The following is a 19,996-nucleotide window of genomic DNA, read 5'->3' as shown; positions in this document are numbered from 1 at the left end:
CCAATATTATATGTAAATATATTCTAATATATTTACATAAAACATTTTATATAAAGAGATTTATTATAAGAAATTGGCTTATGTGATTATGAAGGCTAAGAAGTCCCAAGATTTGCATTTGTTTTACTGGAGATCCAGAAGAAACAACGGTGTAAGTTCCAGTGTTGAAAGCAAGAGAAGACAGATGTCTCAGCTCCAAAACAATCAGACTGAATTCTCCCTTTCTTAGAGATTTTTGTTCTAATCAGGCCTCCAATAGATTAGATTAGGCTCATCATACCCAGTGGGTAAGGCCATCTGATTTAGTCAGTTACTTACTATGCTGAGTGAAATAAGTCAATCGGAGAAGGACAAACATTATATGGTCTCATTCATTTAGGGAATATAAAAAATAATGGAAGGGAATAAAAGGGAAAGGAGAAAAAATGAGTGGGAAATATCAGAAAAGGAGACAGAACATGAGACTCCTAACTCTGGGAAACGAACAAGGGGTGGTGGAAAGGCAGGTGGGTAGGGGGTGGGGGTGACTGGGCACTGAGGGGGACACTTGATGGGATGAGCACTGGGTGTTATGCTATATGTTGGCAAATTGAACTCCAATAAAATAAAAAAAAATATAGAAGGTGTTAGAAAGCTAGCAGCTATAAAAGTAAAATAAATGGAGATATGTGTATCAAAAATAGGTCAAACGTTAGAGAGAGACAAATATATGATATCAGTCACTTGTGGAATTTAAGAAACTAAACAGACGAACAAAGGGAGGAAAAAAAGAGATACACACAAACCAGGAAATAGACACTTAACTGTAGAGAACAATCTAGTGGTGACCAGAAGGGAGATGGGTGGGGGATCGGAGAAATAGATAATGGGGATTAAGGAGAGTACTTGTGATGAGCTAGGGGTGTCGTATGGGTGTTGAATCACTGTGTTGTACACCTGAAACTAATATCACACTGTGTGTTAATTCATTGGAATTTAAATAAAAACATAAAAAATAAAAAATAAAATAAAAACCATAGAAAAAATACAATATTAATCTCATCCAGAAACTCCCTTTCAGACACACCCAGAATAGTTTAACAAAATAGGTGGGCTCCCAGGCAATTAGACACTAAAAATTAACCATCACAGGAAATTTCAGCAGAGATTTAAGTGAAATAGTCAGATGGAAATGCCAGAAATAAGATATAAATTGCCATATATTATAGAATAACTTCAGTAAGGAACATCAGTAGACTTGAGAGAACTGAAGAGAAAATCATTGGATTTAGTGGGGTTGATAGAAATTATCAATGTACAAGAGAGAATGAAGGGGGACAGGGGGTGCAAGCCCAGAATAAAACATTCAAGAGTTCTAATACAATATCAAATGCCTAATACATGTATAATTTCAATCCTAGAGGAAAAGACCAAGAGGAAGGGGTAAAAGGAACACTTTAAGAAATAAGAGCCAGTAAATTTCTTCAGATTGATTTTTTTAAATTGTATATATAACAAAACTTTATTCTCTGTGCAAAACTTTCAAATATCTCTCTTTGCTTTCAATATTAAGTATCATTCTTTTAGTCTGACTTAAAACCTCTGTAATATTATCTTTTTTGGTGTCCAAGCCATATTTCCAGTTATAGTCACTGAAGCATTCAATACATTAGCCTACGCAACTGTCTCAGGTTCCGGATAGATACCATGTTCTTTTGCAATATCTGTACCTGAACATGTGGGTTCCCTATTCTCAGAATCCCTGTCCACACCCAAGCCAACCTGATCTTAACTCATATATCAAGGATCAAATGAAGGTTGTTTTTATTTGAGTTCTTCCCTGACTTCCAGTTTATGTTAGTAAGATCCCATATTACCACCAGCTTGCTTTTACCAAATTTATAACGGTCTATTGCAGTTTTTCCCTTATGTGTGTTTTTCCAGTAGGCAGTAAATCTCCTGAGTTTGGTGAATACATTATGGCTTTCTTGTATTTCTCTGTGTAGTTCAATGACTAGTATATGGCAGATGCTTGATAAATGTTCACCAAATTAATAAGTGGCTGATTTAATAAGATAAAAAATAATGAATAATATTAATAGTAACAAAGAAAATATGACTGGCCAGCTACAGATTTCAGTATAGTGTGTATGAATAGTTAGGTGTTCTTTAATTATCACTTTTAAATGTTCAAAACACTTCTTAATTTATTCTTCTGCGCTCAGCACATCTGTAAAAACTCATAACTTGTAAAAATCTAGGCATCAAAAGTTAAGAATAAAAAAAGCAATTTTACATAGTTTAACAGTATGTAAAAACACAAGCTAGCAGTTATTGTAAATCACTGATAGAATGCACAAACTTTCTCAGAGCACAATGTAACCATGCTGCAAAAGGTTGTAGATATAACTTGTAGCAAACCTTTCAAAGCAGACTCTATTAATCTTAATTTTTACTGTTGCATTTATCAGAATTAACGCATGAAAGATTATATATGTGTGCTATTTATATGATAATGAAATTGTATAAAATCTGTGGTATGCACAAATCAAACATTTATATTTGCTTGCTTTCTTGCTATGCTTATTTTGTTATATTTGTGATTTGTAATTTATTTTCATATTCCATATTTATGAATAGGAAATTGTAATCTATATAAACTATATTCACACAAGATACTGTATTATAAAGACTTTGTCAGTCTTTTTTTTAAGATTTTATTTATTTATTCATGAGAGAGAGAGGCAGAGACACAGGCAGAGGAAGAAGCAGACTCCATGAAGGGAGCCTGATGCGAGACTCGGTCCCAGGACTCCAGGATCAGGCCTTAGGCCGAAGGCAGATGCTAAACGGCTGAGCCACCCAGGGATCCCATAGACTTTGTCAGTCTTTTGCTGAGGTTATGTCTCTTTATTATAACTATATCCTCTAAATAATGGTATATATGATTGCACTCTCAACAAACAAGCTCTACATGTACTTCTAAATGAATCTGGATTTTTTTCCGGTCACCCAACAGATTATGTTTACAGCAGTCATTCTTTAAATGAACTTTTTGAATTAAAGATCATCCTAGAAAGATATTTATCAAATTTAAAAAGTGCATTCCCCATCCCACCCCCCAAAAATCCAGGATTTGAAGATAAAAGAATTTCATTTGTGCTAGATGGAATTATAAATTTGATCTCCATTCATGTTCTCTCACTTTCTACAGAACTTTAATTTTCGCTTAGCTACTCTGGGAGCACAGGACTACCCTTCCAAGTACTCATGGAAATCTAATCTCAAAGGCCTCAGTTTGTCTTTTTCCTGTTTTTAAGTTGTATCCTCTACTTGATAATACATGTGGATGTATCATCCACATTACTTTATACAAGTTTTATTTAAACATTTCTCCTTTCCTCAAGCTTCTTTGTAATTCTTGAAAACTACTAATTTGGAAATTCAGTATTTGAAAGTGCTACCTCATTAAGATTTCATTTGTTTCATTCCTTCCTAGAGCCTTGGTTTTCCCTGCTAATCTTTGAATAAACATTTGTAACGTTTCTAATCTTCTTTCCTATTCTACATCTTCTGTGTTCTCTTCCACCTTTCATTATTCATTTAAACTTAACTTCAAAAGCCATTTCCCCCCCTTTGAACTATACATGTCATTATGTAATAAAATTCCATAAGAAATCATTGGCCAAGCAATTCAGATTTACTAGTTCTCAAAACCTGTTCAAATTGTGTGTCTTTTGTAATAAATCACCAGTTTTTATGAGATGAAATTATTTGAAAGTTGATTATATACACACATATATATGTTTAATTGCATAACTAAATGCATAATAAATATATTCCAACTTATTGGAGGGGTAATTGACAATTAAAGAATAGGATTTGAGGAGGACAACTTAATTATTTGATTATATATATATGTATATATATATATATATATATATATATATATATATATATATAGTGAAATAATCATGACCATCAAGCCAATTAATATATCCATCACCACCTTTGTTTTCCCTCCTCTCTCTCTCTTTTTGGTAGTGAGAACATTTAATATCTACCCTCTACGCAAATTTCAAGTACATAATACTGTGCTGTTGACTATAATTAACTGTAGTCACATTGTTATACATTAAATCTCCAGAACTTATTCATCTTACATAACTGATACTTTGTACCCTTGACCAGGACCCCTTTTTTTGTATCTCTCCCTATTTCCAACTTCCACTAGCCTCTGGCAACCACCATGGCACTCTCTGTATCTAGAAGTTTGACTATTTTAGATACCACATATAACTGAGCTTGTACGTTGTTTTTCTATGCCTGGCTTATTTTATTTAGCATAATGTCTACTAGATTTATCCATGTTGTCACAAATGGCAAGATTTCCTTATGTCTTATGCATGGCTAAATAATATTCCATTGCACATATATACCACATTTTCTTTTTTTTCCCCCCAAGTTTTTATTTAAATCCCAGTTATTTAACCTCTGGTGTAATATTAGTTTCAGGAGTATAATTTAGTGATTTATCACTTACATACACAACCAGTGCTACTCACAAGTGCCCTCCTAATACCTATCACCCATTTAACCCAACCCCTTGTCCTCCTTCCCTCTATTAATCTCAGTTTATTTTCTAGAGTTGAAAGTCTGTTTCCTGATTTGCCTTTCTTTTTTGTTTCTTAAATTCCACATGAGTGAAATCATACGGTATTTGTCTTTTCCTGACTTAACTTTTCTTAGCTTAATACTCTCTAGCTCCATCCATGTGGTTGCAAGTGGCACCATTTAATTCTTTTTGATTGCTGAGTAATATACCATGTCTTCTTTAGCCATTCATCAGTCAATGGACATTTGGGTTATTTCCAAAATTTGGTTCTTGTTGATAATGTTTCTGTAAACTTTGGGGTAGTGTATACCTTTGAATTAGTTTTTTTCTACCGTTTGGTAGTCCAATTGCTGGACCATAAGGTTCTATTTTTAACTTTTTGAGGAACCTCCATGCTTTTTTTTCAGAATAGCTGAACCAGTTTGCATTCCCACCAACAGTGCACAACAGTTACCATTTCTCTACATCCTTGCCAACATCTGCTGTTTCCTGTGTTGTTAATTGTAGCGATTCTGAAAGGTATAAGGTGATATCTCATTGTAGTTTTGATATCTTTTCCCTGATGATGAGTGATGTTGAACATCTTTTCATGTGTCTGTTAGCTATCTGGAAGTCCTCTTTGGAAAAATGTCTATTGATGTCTTCTGCCCATTTAACTGCATTATTTGTTTTTTGGGTGTTGGGTTTGATAAATTCTTTATAGATTCTGGATACTAACTCTTTATCAGATATGTCATTTGCAAATATCTTCTATTCTGAAGGTTACCTTTTAGTTTTGTTGATTATTTCCTTCGCTGTGAAGAAGCTTTTAATTTTTATGTAGTCCCAGTGGTTTATTTTTGCTTTGCTTTTTTTTTCCCCTTGTTTCAGGAGACATATCTAGTAAGAAGTTGCTATAGCCAATGTCAGAGGTAACTGCATAATTTGATGTTTCCTGTCTCATATTTAGGTTTTCTGCATGTTGCTGCCCAGTTTTCCCAGCACCATTTGCTGAAGAGACTTTTTTTCCACTGGATATTCTTTCCTTCTTTGTCAAAGATTAGTTGACCATATAGCTGTGGGTTCATTTCTGGGTTTTCTATTCTGTCACATTGATCTATGTGTCTAATTTTGTGCCAGGATACCATGTTTTTATTATCTATTCATCTGTCAACAGACACTTAGGTTGTTTCATATGTTGATTATTGTGAATAATGCTGAAATAACCATGAGAGTGAAGATATTGCTTTGAAATTCTGATGTTATTTACTTTGGATATCTACCTAGAAGTGAAATTCCTGAAACATAAGGTAGTTGCTTTTAATTGTTTTAGGAGCTTCCATACTATTTTCCATAATGGCTATGCCAACTTACATTTCCACTAGTTGTGTACAAGGATTACTTTTCTCCACACCGCCAACAACACTTGCTATCTTTTGGCTCTATGCTAATAGGATTCTAAAATGTGTGAGGTGATATCTCATCACGGTGATGATTTGCATTTAGATGATGTTAAGTATCTCTAATATACCTACTGGCTATTTTCATGTCTTCTTGAAAATATGTTTATTCAGGTCCTTTGTCCACTTTTTTCTATTGAATTATAGGAGTTCTTTATTTTGGATATTAACTTCTTATCAGATATATGATTTGCAGGAAGTTTATCCCATCCCATAGGCTGTTTTATTTTTTTACCCTGTTGATTGTTTCCCTTGCTATGCAAAGCATTTTAGGTTGATACAATCTGATTTGTTTCTTTTTTCCATTTGTTGGCTTTCAGTGTCCTATCCATAAAATCATTGTCAAAACCAATGTCAAGGTCCTTCCTTTTATTTTGTTCTGGTCTTTATAGTTTTTTATCGTATGTTTAAATGCTTAATTGATTTATAATTGATTTTTATTTTTTGTTGATAGATATGGATCCAACTTTACTCTTCTGAGTGCAGATATTCAGTTTTTCCAAACACATTTATTGAAGAGATTATCATCTCCTCATCATGTATTTTTGGCAACTTTGTTGAAGATCAGTTGGCCAAATACATGTAGATTAATTTCTGGGCTCTTTACTCTGTAGTATTAATCTATTTGTCTCGTTTTTGTTGTTGGTATTATTTTTTTTTTGTTTTTTTTTTTTTTTTTGAGACCACACACAAAATGTTCTGTCCTTTGGCACAGCTTGATTGTCATAGGATGCCCTCTGTAACTCCTCTAAACCCCTTTCCTTATCAAAGCAGTGCAGAGGTGCTCCTGTTAAATCACAATGCACAAAATATTGTCTTGGGAGCAATAGCAGAAGGACACAAAACAAGTTAGATATAGATTATTCTGATCCTCAGAATTGACACTTCCTTTTTTTTAAGATTTTATTTATTTATTCATGAGAGACACAGAGAGAGAAGCAGAGACACAGGCAGAGGGAGAAGTAGGCTCCATGCAGGAAGCCCTATGCACTCAATCCCTGGACTCCAGGATCACGCCCTGGGCCAAAGACAGGTGCTAAACCACTGAGCCACCCAGGGATCCCGACACTTCCTTTTATTCTTTTATTTTGTCTGTTTGTCTGTGTTTATGTCACCAACACACTGTTTTGTTTACTATAGTTGTTGAATATGTGTTGAAATCAGGAAGTATGATACCTTTACATTTGTTCTCTTTGTTCACTATTGCTTTGACTATCTAGGTCTTTTGTGGTTCCACATAAATTTCAAAATTGTGCTTTCTATTTCTGTAAAGAACACCAGTGGGGTTTTGATAGGAATTGTATTGAATCTGTAGATCACTACATGTAGTTTGGACATTCTTGAAATACTGAGACTTCCAATCCATGAACACAAAATGTCTTTTCATTTATTTTTTTTTAAATTTCTTTCATCAATAATTTATAATTTCAATGTACAAATCTTATACCTCTTTGGTTATGTTTGCTACTAAATATTTTATTTGTCTTGATGCTATTCATTTCTTAATTTCTTTTTTTTGGATAATTAATTCTTTGCATAAAAATGTGTAACAGTTTTTGTATGTCCATTTTATATCTTGAAACTTTCCAGAATTTAACTATTTTTTTGTTGAGTCTTTAGGATTTTCTACATTTTTTATTATGTCATCTACAAATGGGTCATTTTATCTTTCTTTCTGAGTGGAATGCCTCATTTCTTTTTCTTGTTCAATTACTCTGGTTAGGACTTCTAGTACTATGTTGACAAGAAGTTGTTAGAGTTAGATTCCCTGTCGTATACCACATCTTATTTATCCCCTCCCCTTGATCATGATATTACTTATGAGGTTTGCATATGTAGCCTTTATTGTTTTGAGTTAAGTTCCTTCTATCCAATTTTGTTGAGGGTTTTCATTATGAATGGATGTTAGACTATTTCAGATACTTGCAGTTCATTTATGATCCTGTGGTTTTAAAATTTCACTTTGTTCATCTGTCTTATTACATTAACTGATTTATGTATGTTGAGCCATACTTTTATCCCTGGGATAAATCCCATTTGATCTTGAGGTATGATTATTTTAATGTGCTACTGAATTCAGTATGCTACCTCACTTTAACCAATTACCACTGAAAAGAACCTATTTCCGAATAAGGTCACCTTTTGATTTTTGGTGGCCATGAATTTGGGGGGACACTAGTCAACCCAGTATACAATCGAAGCCATTTCCTGATTCTACTGATACCAGGATTGTTTATGTGGGATCCTTATCCTCTTTATGAGCTTCATGCAACAGTATGTGACTTCATACTACATGATGTTTAAAATACATATATATATATACATATATATTAACACATTAATATAAAATATATACATATATATTAATACATTAATATAAAATAAAACATAAAATACATTAATATATACATATATATGACTTGCTGGTTTAGATAAATTATGGATTAAGCACAACTACTTTTTTAGATGATTATAAATCACTGATTATGGAAAATAGGTATATTCTTATGGTTTCAGTCAATCCCACTTGTTTGTTTGGATTTGTTACTGTTTCTTTTTATTTTTAAATAGAGTTCAATGTGTTTCTAAAGATAAAGCTCCTATGTGTCAGCAAATATTTCTTTTTTTTCTTAACATTTTAAACCTTATATCCTTTTATGTAATAGCAGATATTACAATTATTTACATAGCTTTCAGACACTGTTGATGTGTGCAACATTCTGTACTTACCATCTGAATAAATAGGAAATACTATAGCTTGTTACAGAATGAGGTAAGAGAACTTGCTCATCTTTCTCTTTAGGCAAATGACAAGATGTCAATGTGCGGTAGGATATAAAGATTTTTTTTATCTTACTCTGGAGCAATTTTGAGTATTTAATTGTAAAGAAGTCACAGATCAAGTATGATCTGAGCAATATTAGTTTATATTAAAATATGATTTTATATGTAAGATTGTGCATATTTATTAGTAAATAAATCCCAAGTTTCTGTGATCATCCAATTTAAATTGTGATTGAAGACCCTTGTGGTTAGGTGGATATAAGAAGAGGATATATAACAAATCTAGATGTAAAGGGGAGAGGGAAAGTTACAAAGATTTGCGATATAAATTCTTGAAAATGTCCATTATTTCAGAGAACCAATAGCTAGCATAGAAAGCATGAGATCCACACTAGCTCTACTGAATGAGGTAAGTGGGATCAGTGTGTTGCTACTGCCTGAATATGACTTGATGTTCTTTAATATCTTCCCTTGATGAGTAGCAATTGAAGGATGGGCATGAGCAGGTATCTCTTTATGATTAAAAGAATAGAATAAAATATGTAAGCTACATATTTCTTCCCTTGATGAGTAGCAATTGAAGGATGGGCATGAGCAGGTATCTCTTTATGATTAAAAGAATAGAATAAAATATGTAAGCTACATATTTATTTTTCCTAACTAAAGGAAAACATGTCCCTCTGTGATAAAATGGAATATCTTAACATGTGTAGCAAAAGAGTGTGGGAGCAGCAGAGAATCTAAATCCATATGCTTTAAATTATTACCATGTACTGGCAGTTATAAACAATGTCAATTATAATATACTCCCCCACTCCTAATCCATCCCTCCTTCTATCCCCTACACCACTGCCAAGAAGTACTCCTCATGAAACATCTACTGCTTTCTTACTTGAGGGGATCTACTATCCTTTGAATCTCCCTTCATAGTAAGTTTTTTTTTTGTGTGTGTGTGTAGAGAAGTCAACGACATAGGGCAAAGAGGTGGGGAGGCAGGGGCCTGATTAGATGGGGTGAGGGGAGAAAAAGAGGAAATGGAAGACTTACTATATTTTGTATTTAACTGCCAATCTATACATTTTGCTTCTGAATTAGGATCTCTAGTGTAAAAAAAAAAATCTTGATGTTAAGCGGGTCAGGAAGAAATCTAGTACCAGAAACTAATGTTGAGGACTATAAATTGTCTCTCTGTTTTTAGATGTATTTGAATAAATAATTCGAAGTAGGTGTATTGAGTTTATTAGCTAGCAACCCACTGTCTACCTTGGCTCTTCCTCATCTTCCTTCCTTCCTTCTTTTTTCTTCTTTCACTAGTGTTCATTTGATGACTATGTGTACTGTCCAGGCTCTAGTTGTATGGTATTAAGCAAAACAGGTACTATTCTAATTCATATTGTGTTTACAATCTGGAAATAATGCTCTACTTAGTGAAGCATTAATTTGCAGCAATTAAAATCTTGTCAGAATAGAAAATTTGTGAAGGTATAAGGTATGTATTGTTTGAAAATATAAGACAGATAAAATAAATGAATACATATGATTACAGACATTTTAGTATTATATATTTGTTTGAACCAGGTACCAGATAATATTATTTAAATGCATTCAAGTGATTGTAACTTGTATCAAAAACTTAAAAATGCAAATAACTAGCAATGTCCCTGATATAGAATATGAAAATGTACTACAAGAATATATCTGACATTAAAATGTTAGCAGCATTCAGAACTAATAATTTATAGTGATAATGAGACCTGGAAACACATAAAATTATAGTAAAAATAAAAATGACATAGCCAAGCTGAAAGCAATGAATGTTTTAAAAAAGACTTTTCACTGGGTATCAAAATGCTGAGTCAGGCAATATCATATTTTTAGGAAGCAAAAAACAAAACAAACCACAACAACAGCAAAACAAAAAACCCACAAACCCCCGAAAGTGTAACAAATTGCTCTTTAAGCTATCCAAAACATGTTGTTCTAGGAACTTCACTTTGAGATTTAAGAGAAACTCCATAATGCAGCCACACATTCAATTATGCCAGAAAGGAGTGAAACTTTAAATATTAAAAGACTTAACTGAATTTCTTATTTTAAATTTTTTGTTGTAAGAACAGTTAACATGAGACTTATCTTAACAAATTTTAAGTGTACAGTGTAATATTAACTATAGGCACAATGTTGTGTAGCAGATACCTAGAATTTATTCATGTTGTATAACTGGTACTTTTTATCCATTGAATAGTAACTCCTCACCCTTCCTACTCCAGCCCCTGGTAACAACAATTCTACTCTCTGCTTCTATGAGTAAGACTGTTTTAGATACCCCAGATAAGTAGAATAATATAGTATTTGTCATTCTTATTTCAACTATTATAATGTTCTCCATATTCATCCATGCTATTGCATGCTATTGCATGTTGCAGAATTTTTTAAGGCTGCATAACATCATTTCATATATACATATATATATAAAAGAACATATGAGATATAATTTCTTATATATATAAGAACATGTGATATATATAACATGTGATATATAATCACATATATATATAGCATGTGATATATATGTCACTTGTTTTTATATCTATCTATCTATCTATCTATATCTATATATATATAATCTCACATGTTTTTCATCCATCCTTCCACTGATGGATATTTAATGAACAACCTTCCAGTGACAGAGGTTGTTTCTACCTGTTGGTTATTGAGAATGATGCTGTAATCAACATGGGAATGAAGATCCTGGTTTTAATTATTTTGGATAAATATCCAGAAGTAGATTGCTAGATCATATCATAGTTCTATTTTTAACTTTTTGAGGAATTGCCATACTGTTTTCCATAGTGGCTACAACATTCTACATTCTCACCAACAGTGTACAGAAGTTCCAATTTCTCCACATCTTTACCAATACTTGCTATATTTATTTTGATAATGTCCATCCTGATAGGTATGAAATGATATACCATTATGGTTTTGATTTGCATTTTTCTGATGATTATTGGTATTCAATGTCTTCTCATATATCTGTTAGCCATTTGAGATGTGTTTTCAAGTCCTCTGTCCATTTTTAATCAGGTCATTATTTTGATACTGAATTTGGGAGCTCCGTAGATATTTTAGATATTAATCCTTTATCAGATACAGGGATTACAAATATGTTCTCCCATTCTGTAGATTGCCTTTTTTAAACTGTTAATTATTTCCTTTTCTGTGTATAGGACTTTTAGTTTCGTGTTGTTTCACTTGTTTATTTTTGCTTTTGCAACCTAGAAATTCAATGCAATTGCTGTCAAAATCCCAATGGCATCCTTTCAGAAATAGAAAAAAATGAAAATTTATATGGAATCACAGAAGATACCCCAAATAGCTAAAAAATAAGAAAGAAAAAGCTAAAGCACCATACTTCCTAATTTCAAAACATATTATAAACCTATAGTAATTTAAACAGTATGTTATTGGGCATGAAGATAGGCATATGGACCAATGGAACAGAGTAGAGAGTTCAGAAGTAAAGCCTGAGATACATAGTCAACTGATATTTAACAGTGGTTTCAAAAATATACACTGGGGGAAGGATAGTCACGTCAGTGGTGGTGTGAACACTAGATATTCACATATTAAAGAATGAGGTTGGGCCTTATTTTTACACTATGTGTAAAAATCAACTCAGGATGGAGTAAGTACTTAAATATGAGACCTGAAATTGTAAATATCCTAGAAGAAAACATAGGGAAAAATCTTCATGACACTGGCTGTGGCCATTGATTTCTTGACTATGACACCAAAAGCATAGGTCACTTCATTTCTTCTTAAATCACAAGTAGAAGATTCCAATTATAGGACTATAACTATTTTCAGGAATCATGACAGATAATATTTGGTGTGCTATTTCTGTTGATATAATTACTGTCCATTGATAGTATCCAAATATATTATGTGATTTATAATAAATTATGGTATCCAATATTGTAAACTGGCAAAAAGGAAGGTCAATATCAAATCTGTCAGAATCCAGTTTTGAAATAATGACATATATAAATTGATAAGATAAATATGCAACTTAAACTCTCCATCTTTCTGTACAGCAGAGATCACATTATGATCAAGTATAAAAAAACTATTGACAATCTTATCAGATACAATTATATGGCTTATTTCACTTTTCTCTGTGATATTTGGTAGCTAAGGGATCAGTTATTTTGTCTCCAGAGAACAATTAATGCCACTTTAAGTTCCTTCAAAATACTGACCAAAAAAAGGGGGGGGGGGGGCATAGCCATTCTGTGTCTTTCAGGATATACCAATATAAATAGAATTGAACACTAAGTGTTTATATTATAACAGTATTGTATTAGCAAGCTTTGTTTCATGAACAAATCAAAATCTCAGTGTGTCATGAAAGAACATTTATTTCCAGATTACATTACTTATCAGTAGTTGAAGATGAGTTGAACTTGCTCCATATTTTCTTCTGACACTGAAGACGAAGCTGCTTCTTGGAAGATGTTGTAGCTGATGCTATGTGAAAAGACCAAGAAGTAAGAAACATGGGTTCTTTTTAAAGTTTCAGCTCAAAACTGGTACATTGTCATTTCTGCTCACATTGACTCATGAATGTCAGACAATCACACCTGAAACTGAGGTGGGGAAGTATTCTCTGCCCACACATGACAATGGGAGGGGATGCTTAATCTGCTATCAGAGAAGGAATGTATTATTGGGAATAATAATATAATCAACCATACATGTGTTTTTAATTTTCTTTTTCTATTAGGGCAGGTAGTTATTCAAAACAGGAATGACCATCAACTATCCTAATACCCTCTTTATTTTCATAGTGTTTTTAAAACATATATGTGTAGGAGATATTTGTTAGTTAAACTGAAAGCATAAATCAACCAGAGGTTTAATCCTGACTAATTCTGTTATTGTTATTCCTATTTCTACTTACCTTCTGATATTGAGCAAAAAGAAAGAAAGAAAAGAGAAAGCAACCAGAGTATGATGCTCTGGGGCAATTTGGTGATTTTTCAAAACAATATAAGACCATATATTCAAAATTGATGGGCACAAAAATGTTCTCTCCATGTGATCAGAAAGGTGGGCATTTTTAGGGGTGCAATTTCTAAAAGCTCTGTATCCTGTTGCCAGAGTTTAGAGGGACATTCAAAGATTGAAAATTAGGGGTTCTTAGTGGTCCCAGGGAGTATAAATTGCTGTAATTGAGATTCACACTGAGAATATAAAGAACATTAAAATGCCATTAACTTCAAATACTCACACTCTGATAATACATTAAATCGAATTATTATGACATTATAGAAATATGTAGTATCCAAATGTTCTTTAAGCTATTTACAAAAGTGAATATAAAAGTGTATTTGGCATCAGAGAACATGTTAACCTAATTGTAGGGGGAAAATGCCACTGATTCCATGTAGAGAAAATTCAACACAAAGTATATTTGGATCTATGTCCACTTTTCTCATGAATAGCATAGTGAATTCAATTTATTGAAAGTGAATGACTTTCAAATGGATTGGTTTCATAGGAATAAAAACTGGAATAGAAGCAAGAGAGGACAAAGAATAGCATACCTCATTCACTTATTGGTTGTTTTATTTTCTTCAATATTTTGTCACCGTTTTTTCTTCTCTTTCTTTTTATAAATTGTCTTGATTGGCATTGCTTTGATATCCTGAACAGACAATGGCTGCCAAATTTGCCAAAGGTGAAATTTTTCTGCCAATTGGGTTTTTAATGCTTAGCTTTTGTGTTAGCATTGTTAAAGTCACTAAATGATTTTCTAACAAATCACACCAGTGGGCTATAGTTTTGATTTACCCTGCAAAGCAATCTGCCTGAGCAAAGATCTCTCTGGTTTCATATAATAACTTGAAACAAGTAGGCATTTTAAAGAAAATATGTTATGATAATGCTTAAAATTTAGACAAAGCATAAAAATAAATATTGAATTGCATAAAAGCCAGTCAACGAGAAGGTACTCACACTTGTGTGCTCTCTTTCTCTTTCAATCTCTCTGTGAAGAGTCCAATTATCACTAAGTGAAAGAAATATCCCCAACACTTGTGCAAACATTGTTATATTTCTTGTTATATACATGTTAAGGAGAGACTAATATAGAAGCAAACAGAAGAGTGGACCTGGTCCACTATAAACATGTAAACGCTTTCCATTGTAAACATAAGCTGATGGGATCTCCCCAAATTATAATCAGACTTATAAAATTGCTCATTTGTATCTCCTATCCAGAAATTGCTAAAACCTCATCATCCCTATAAAGTGTATTTGTAAAATAATGTTTTAAAGATTGTGTCATCATTCAGAAAGCCTGATTTTCACCATTTGTACAGATTACTGGAATAAAAACTGAATTATAAGTTAATAGAAATATGAATGCAGTTTTGCTATTTAAATAGAAAGGATAATTCTGGATATCATTTTATTTTTTACTTATTTATTTTTACTTTGTTTTCATTTTTTTAAATTCCATTGTAGTTAACATATAATGTTATATTAGTTTCAGGTATACGATGATTCAACAATTCCATCAAGTGCTCATCAAGGTAAGTATACTCTTAATCCCTTTCACTATTTTGCACATCCACCCTACCCACCTCCCCTCTAGTAACCTTTTTTTTTTTTTTTTTTTTCCAATTTTTGTTTTCTATAGTTAGGAGTCTGTATTTCGGTTTCTTTTTCTTTTTCTTTTTTCCTATTGTTGCTTTGTTTCTTAAATTTCACATATGAGTGCAATCGTATGGTATTTGTTTTTCTCTGACTGGCTTATTTTGCTTACCATTGTACTCTAAGTCCATCCATGTTGTTGCAAATGGAAATATTTCATTCTTTTCTATGGCTGAATAGTGTTCAACCATATTATATATACATATCACTTCTTTATTCATCTACTGATGGATATTTAGGCTGCTTCCATGATTTGGTTATTGTAAATAATGCTGCAATAAACACAGGGTTGTATACATCCCTTTGAGTTAGTGTTTGTATTCTTTGAGTAAATACTCAGTGGTGTGATTACTGGATTATATGGTGGTTCTATTTTTATTTTTTTTGAGGAAACTCCATGCTGTCTTCTACAGTGGCTATACTAGTTTGCATTCCCACCAACAGTGCACTAGGGTTCTTTTTCCTCCATATCCTCACCAACACTTGTGAATTTCTGATTTTAGCTATTTTGAATAGTGTGAGGTGTGATACCTCATCGTGGTTTTGATTTGCATTTCCCTGAAAATGAGTGATGTTGAGAATCTTTTTCTGTGCCTGCTGTCCATCTTTATGCCTTTGAAGAAATATCTGTTCATGTCTTCTGCCCATTTTTTAATTGGGTTATTTCTTTTTTGGGTGTTAAGTTGTGTAAGTTCTTTATATATTTCAGATACTAAGCCTTTATAGATATACCAGTTGAGAATATCTTCTTCCATTGTTTTTTTTTTTTTTTTTTTTTTTTTTTTTTAGTTTTGGTTGTTTCCTTTCCTGTGCAGAAAATTTTTACTTTGATATACTCCCAATAGTTTATTTTTTCTTTTGTTTCCCTTACCTCAGGGGACATATCTATAAAGATATTGCTATAGCTGATGTCAGAGATATTACTGTCTGTGCTCTCTTCTAGGATTTTTCTGGTTTCAGGTCTCGTATTTAGGTCTTTAATCCATTTTGAGTTTATATTTGCATATGCTGTAAGAAAGTGGTTCAGTTTCATTCTTTTGCATGTAACTATGCAATTTGCCAACAAAATGTATTGGAGACACTATATATTCCATCGCATATTTTTTCTCCTTTGTTGAAGATTAAATGACCATATAATTGGGGGTTTATTTCTGGGCTTTTTGTTCTGTTCCACTGTGTCTATTTTTTTTTTTTTAAGATTTTATTTATTTGTTTGACATACACAGAAAAAGAGCACACACAAGCAAGGGGAGCTGCAGGGAGAGGGAGAAGCAAGCTCCCCGCCAAACAGAGAGCCCAACATGGGGCTCAATTCCAAAACTCTAGGATCATGACCCAAGCTGAAGGCAGATGCCCAGCCAACTGAGCCACCCAGGTGCCTCTCACTGTGTCTATTATTGTACCAGTACTATACTGCTCAGATTACTACAATTTTGTAATATAACGTGAAGTCTAGAATTGTGGTACCTCCAATTTTGTTTTCCTTTTTCAAGATGCTTTGGCTATTCAGGGTCTTGTAGTTCTGTGAAAAATATTGTTGGTATTTTTGATAGGCATTGCATTAAATCTGTAGATTGCATTCATTGGTATGGACAATTTACCAGTATTTCTTTTTCCAATCTATGAGCATGGAATGTCTTCTATTTGTTTGTGCTGTCTTCAATTTCTTTTACTGATGTCTTATAATTTTCAGAGTAGAGGTCTTTCACCTCTTTTATTAAGTTTATTCCTAGATATTTTATTATTTTGGTGCAATTGTTAATGGGATTATATTCTTAATTTCCCTTTCTGCTGCTTCTATTATTAATGTATAGAAATGCACTATGTTTTGATTTTGTATCCTGCAACCTTAGTGAATTCACTTATCAGTTCTAATTGTTTGGTGGAGTCTTTAGGGTTTTCTATATATCACTTCATATTATTGGCAAATAGTGGCAGTTTTACTTCTTCCTTCTAATTTGGATGCCTTTTATGACTTTTTCTTGTCTACTTGCTATGAGTAGGATTTCTTTAGCTACTTAGATATAGGGTTAGTTTTTTTGAGGCTGTTTTGGTTTTCTTTGTTTGCTTCATGAGGTAGGCCTTTATTGCTCTAAACTTCCCTCTTAGAACTGCTTTTTCTGCACTCCAAAAATTTTGGATCATTGTGCTTGCATTTACATTTCTCTCCATGTATTTTTTTTTTTTTTTTTTTTAGTTTCTTCCTTGATTTTCTAGTTGACCCATTCATTATTTAGTAGCATGTTATTTACCACCATGTATTTGTGTTTGTGTGGCTGTTTTTGTATTTTGTTTTTTTTTTTTTAGATTTCTTCTTGTGGTCGATTTCTGGTTTCAGAGTGTTAGGGTCAGAAAAGAGGCATGGTATGACTTCCAACTTTTTTTTTTAATTAATTTATTTATTTATTTATGATAGTGACAGAGAGAGAGAGAGAGAGAGAGAGAGAGAGAGAGAGAGAGAGAGAGAGGCGCAGAGACATAGGCAGAGGGAGAAGCAGGCTCCATGCACCAGGAGCCCGATATGGGATTCGATCCCGGGTCTCCAGGATCGCGCCCTGGGCCAAAGGCAGGCGCTAAGCCACTGCGCCACCCAGGGATCCCGACTTCCAACTTTTTAAATTTATTGAGAATTGCTCTGTGACTTAACATGTGATCTGTTCTGGAGAATGTTCCATTTGCACTTGACAAATATGTATATTCTGCTGTCTTTGGATGGAATATTTTGAATATATCTGTTACATACACCTGGTCCAATGGGTCACTCAAATACTTTGTTTCCTAGTTTATTTTCTGTTTGAATGAATTGTGCATTGTGGGGTGGGTGTTGTAAGTGGGCTGTAAGTGGGGTGTTGCAGTCCCCTACTAGTATTGTATTACTATTGATTACTTCCTTTATGTTTGTTAATATTGCTTTGTGTATTTGGGTGCTCTCATGTTTGATACATAAATATTGTAATTGTTAGATCTTCTTGTCGGATTGTTCCACTCATGAATTTGTAGTGTCCTCTTGTTACAGTCTTTGTTTTAAAGTCTGTGGTAATAATACATATATCAGACAAAACAGTTTTTTTGCACTTCCGTTTGCATAGTAAATCCTTCCCTATGCCTTTCAGTTTTAATCTGCATGTGTTAGGTCTGAAATGAATCTCTTCTAGGTGATATAGAGATGGGTCTTGATGGGTCTATCACTCTTTGTCTTTTAGTTGGAACCTTATTCCATTTACATTCAAAGTAAATATAGATAGGTATACTTATTGATATTCTGATATTTGTTTTTTTTAAGATTTTATTTATTCATTCATGAGAGACACAGAGAGAGACTCAGAGACACAGGCAGAGGGAGAAACAGACTCCATGCAAGGATCCCGATGCGGGACTCGATCCTGGGACTCCAGGATCATGCTGGGGCTGAAGGCAGGTGTTAAACCACTGAGCCACCCAGGCGTCCCCTGATATTTGTTTTATGGTTCTTTTGTAGTTCTCTGTTCTTTTCTTTTTTGTTCTCCTCACAGTTTACTGGCTTTCTTTAGTGATATGCAAAAATAAAGAGGAAGAAATCCAAGTATATCCAAACTGGTTTTTGACTTGTGGTTACCATTAGCTTTATATTTAACATAATATGCATATAACTGTGTATTAATTTGATGGTTGCTTAAGTTTGAAACATTCTTAATCCACTAAGTTTTTACTTCTTTTCTCCCCATACCTTAGGTATATGGTGTCATAGTTTACGTCATTTTACTTTGTGAATACTGTGACTAATTTTTGTAGAGATACTTAATGTTACTGTTTTTGTGCTTCCTACATTTCTCACTCCTGCTTATAGTTTTTCCTTTTGATTCAAGAGTCCCACTCATTTTTTTCTCCTTTCCCCTTCATTCCGTTTCACTATTTTTTATATTTCCCAAATGAATGAGACCATATGTTTGTCCTTCTCCGATTGACTTATTTCACTCAGCATAATACCCTCCAGTTCCATATGTTTCTTGTAGAGCTAGTTTAATGGTCATGAATTCTATTAACTTTTGCTTGGGAAACTCTTTATCTCTCCTTCTAGACTGAATGACAGCCTTCCTGGATAGAATATTCTTGGCTGCAGATTTTTTTTTTTCTCTCAGCTCTTTGAATGTATCCTACTCCTCTGGCCTGCAAAGTTTCTGCTAAAAAATCAGCTGGTACTCTTACGGGGATTACCTTGTATGTAATTATCTTCCTTTTTCTGGCCAGTTTTCAATTTTTCTATTCATCACTATATCATGCCATTTTAATTATTACATATCTTGATGTAAACTTGCTTGGGTTGATTTTGTTGGGGGCTCTCTGTGCTTCTGGGTTTTGAATTTGTTTCCTTTTCCAGATTTGGGAAGTTTTCAGCTATCATTTTTCAAATAAACTTTCTTCCCCCTTTTCTCTCTCATCTTCTTGGATCCTTGTAAAGTGAATGTTATTATGCTTGATG

Source organism: Canis lupus, chromosome 22 (genome assembly GCF_003254725.2).
Source record: "Canis lupus dingo isolate Sandy chromosome 22, ASM325472v2, whole genome shotgun sequence".
Classification (NCBI taxonomy): Eukaryota; Metazoa; Chordata; class Mammalia; order Carnivora; family Canidae; genus Canis; species Canis lupus.
The sequence above is the reverse complement of the archived record's forward strand: the minus strand, read 5'-3'. Positions refer to the sequence as shown.